At 37.4% G+C, this 3,664-nt stretch overlaps 1 pseudogene; it reads right to left on the reverse strand.

The window, feature by feature from the left end:
- Window positions 1-468: 468 nt before the first annotated feature.
- Window positions 469-825, reverse strand: LOC129032854 (cyclin-dependent kinase 2-associated protein 1-like; annotated as a pseudogene).
- Between the last annotated feature and the right edge of the window lie 2,839 nt (window positions 826-3,664).

Here is a 3,664-nt window from a genome sequence, read left to right on the forward strand (position 1 = left end):
AAAAAAGAACTTATAGAGAATGTATACTGTATGGCAAACCAGGGACTGGCTACTAAGTAAAGAGTGCTGTCAGTATTCATCAAAAATAAAATTCATAGAGGTGTATTACTTTATGGAATGGAACAAAAAACAATTTAGGTGCATGAATGTATTCAAAAGAGAAGATTAATGTGCAACACTGGTATCTTGGAGGCAAGCAACAGTTTGCTGTAAGACAAAAAACTTTTACCTGCATCTTTTAAATTAATGCTTTAAAAAATCTGAGTAGCTCTAACTACTTAAAATGGAAATCCTAATCAACTGTAAGATCTTTGCTAGTTTGAGAGCCTACTGAACCATGGGAAAGAAACCAGGAAGAAAAACCAAATGATTACCATTTTGAAAACATGTTTCATCTGGACAGGGGAGATGAACTGTAACTTCCTATCTTGTAAAAAGATGGAATACCTCGCAAAACTATGAAGGTGGTTAGAATCTGGCATTCCATTCTGTTTTAGCCAAGCTCTCCCAAACTAGTCTTTTAGCATGAATGATAACTTGTTTTGGTCTCTTCATTGTGCTCTTGCTCCCTGTATAGGTGGATCTGATAGCTCCCTCAGCTCTTGGATGATAGCCAGCAGTTTAGCACATTTGCTTTGGGGTCACTTAGCTGTTTCCAGTTCCCTGGGTATAGCCTAGGGATGGTGGCCCATAGTCACTCAGCAGCTGGTGGTACTGTGAGAATAATACCACATGGGTAGAAGGTGACATAGAAGGTGACAAGCTCTCAGCTGAGTTGAGGGAGGTGGTAGGCATTTTCAAGTTCAAGTTTAGTTTGTATGACATTCTTTCATCTCCATTCCCAGTAGCAGATTTTTATATATATATATATACACACACACACACACACACACACACACACACATACACACACATACACACACAGACTGGTGCTGAAAACTGTGGCTGTCTTCCAGAAGCCCAGAGAATTTTGGGCTTTGGGGTTAGAGGCTAAAAACCCTAGATATGATCAAGAATGATCTGTTCCCTGTTGTGCACACAGCATATCAGGACACTTTGGCTTGTAGCTTCCTAATACACGTTCTTATCCATCTGTCCTCCAGGAAAGATACAATAGGACAGACAGACGCACAGATGTACACACGCACACACATACACTCCAACATATTTGAACAAGGCTAATAGAAAAATGAAATGAATTGAATATAGGAAAGAGTACAAAAATAATTTATTAGAAGGAATGGTGTGGGACAAAGCTAGCATTTATTGATCACCCACTATGTGTCAGATATTCCATTATTTCATTTAATTATTTTCTTTTTTCATGGACAAATAAAAATTGTATATATTTATGGTATAAAACATATTTTGAAGTATGTACATTGTGAAAGGGCTAAGTCAAGCTAATTAACCTACATGTTACCTCATGTACTTATCTTTTATTTGTGGTGAGAACACTTAAAATCTACTCTATTAGCATTTTTCAAGTATACAATACATTGGTCTTAAATTTAGTCACCATGTTGTAAAATAGATCTCAAATCATTTAATTTTTCAAGTTGGTATTATTACTCTCCTTTTACAAATAAGTAAACTGAGGCTCAGGGAGATTAAATAGTTTGTCTAATGTCACATCTAATAACTGGCAGAGCCCAAATTCAAACTTTAATTTGTTGGATTTGAAAATCTTTGGCTTTGCTGTCTGTCTCTCACGGAAGAAGGTGGAGCTTGGGGGAACTGGCATTAGGAGATTAGGTAATAGAGATGGTTGGTTAAGTCCATGAGGTGGCCACACAGGATGAATGTGGCTGGATTTCACTGTCTTCCTCCACCCCTCTTATTCTCATAGTTGTGCTATACATTGCCTCAGAGTTGTAGCTTTCTTTCCTCCCAGGATGAACTTTAAAAAAAATTTAATTAACAAAAAATACTTTTAATAACCAAATAGTTATAGGGTACCATGTGATATTTTGATCTATGTTTTATACACATTTGAGAAAGATTAATCAAGCTAATTAATATATCTACCTCACCAACTTATAATTTTTTGTTGGGAGATTAATAGTGAAGAGACAATAAAAGAATCGTTAAAAATCTATTCTTTTAGCAATTTTGAAATATATGATACATATTATTAACTGTGGTCACCTATCATACAGTGCAATAGGTCACTAAAACTTATCCCTCCAGTCTAACTGAAACTTGGTACTTTCTGGTGATTAACATTGTCCCTTTCCTTATCCCTTCTCCTGCCCCAGCCTCTGATAACCACCTTCTACTCTTTGTTTCTATGAGATTGACTTTTTTTGATTTTACATATAAGTGAAATCACAGTATTTTGTCTTTCTATGCCTGGCTCATTTCACTTAACATAAATTCCTCCAGTTCCAGCTATGTTGCTGTGAAGAACAGAAGTTCCTTCTTTTTGAAGGTTGTATAGTATTCCATTGTGTATATATGCCACCATTTCTGTATCCATTCATCCTTTGATGGACACTTAGTTTGAATTCATATCTTGGCTAATGTGAATAATGCTGAAATGAATATGGTAGTGCAGGTATCTCTTAGATACACTAATTTCAAATTTCAATTTCTTTGGAAACAGGATGACTGGATCGTATGGTCATTCTATTTTTAGGTGTTTTTTTGTTGTTGTTTGTTTGTTTTTTGTTTTGTTTTGAGATGGAATTTCACTTTTGTCGCCCAGGTTGGAATGCAATGGTGCGATCCCAGCTCACTGCAATCTCTGCCTCCTGGGTTCAAGAGATTCTCCTGCCTCAGCCTCCTGAGTAGCTGGGATTACAGGTGCCTGACACCATGCCTGGCTGATTTTTGTATTTTTAGTAGAGACTGAGTTTCACCATGTTGGCCAGCCTGGTCTCAAACTCCTGGCCTCAGGTGATCTGCCCGCCTCAGCCTCCCAAAGTGCCGGAATTACAGGCATGAGCCACTGCTCCCAGCCTTATTTTTAGTTTTTTTGAGGCACCTCCACACTATTTTCCAAAATGGCTGTACTAATTTCCATTCCTAACAACAGTATACAAGGGTTTCCTTTTCTTCACATCCTTACCAACCCTTGTAATCATTCAGCTTTTTGATAATAGTCATTTTAACAGATATAAAGCTATATCCCACTGTGGTTTTAATTTGCATCTCCCTGATAATTAGATATGTCTGAACATTTTTTTCATATATCTGTTGGCCACTTGTATCTTTCTTTGAGAATTGTCTGTTCAGATCTTTTGCCCATTTTAAAATCAAGTTATTTGTTTTCTTGCAATTGAGTTTCTTATATATTTTGGATATTAGCCCCTTATCAGATGTATGGTTTGCAAATATTTTCTCCCAGTCCATGGGTTGTCTCTTCACTTAATTGCTGGCTTTGCTCTGCAGAAGCTTTTTAGTTTGGTGCAATCCCATTTGTCTATTTTCACTTTGGTTGCCTGTGCTTTTGGAAGGATAAACTTTTATTTCAAGGGAAAATGCTGGACTCAGTTCTGCTCTCATCTTAGATCTGAAGGGAGTTGGCCAGGTCTCCTCTTCTTGAGGGTACATGACTAAGAGAGATGGGAGGGGGCCCACAGCACAGAGACCTGTTGCCAAGAACATCTCAGGGTGGAGAGACCTTTGGAACATTTTTTTCCACTCTGCATCAGACAGAATA

Source organism: Pongo pygmaeus, chromosome 2 (assembly GCF_028885625.2).
Source record: "Pongo pygmaeus isolate AG05252 chromosome 2, NHGRI_mPonPyg2-v2.0_pri, whole genome shotgun sequence".
Classification (NCBI taxonomy): Eukaryota; Metazoa; Chordata; class Mammalia; order Primates; family Hominidae; genus Pongo; species Pongo pygmaeus.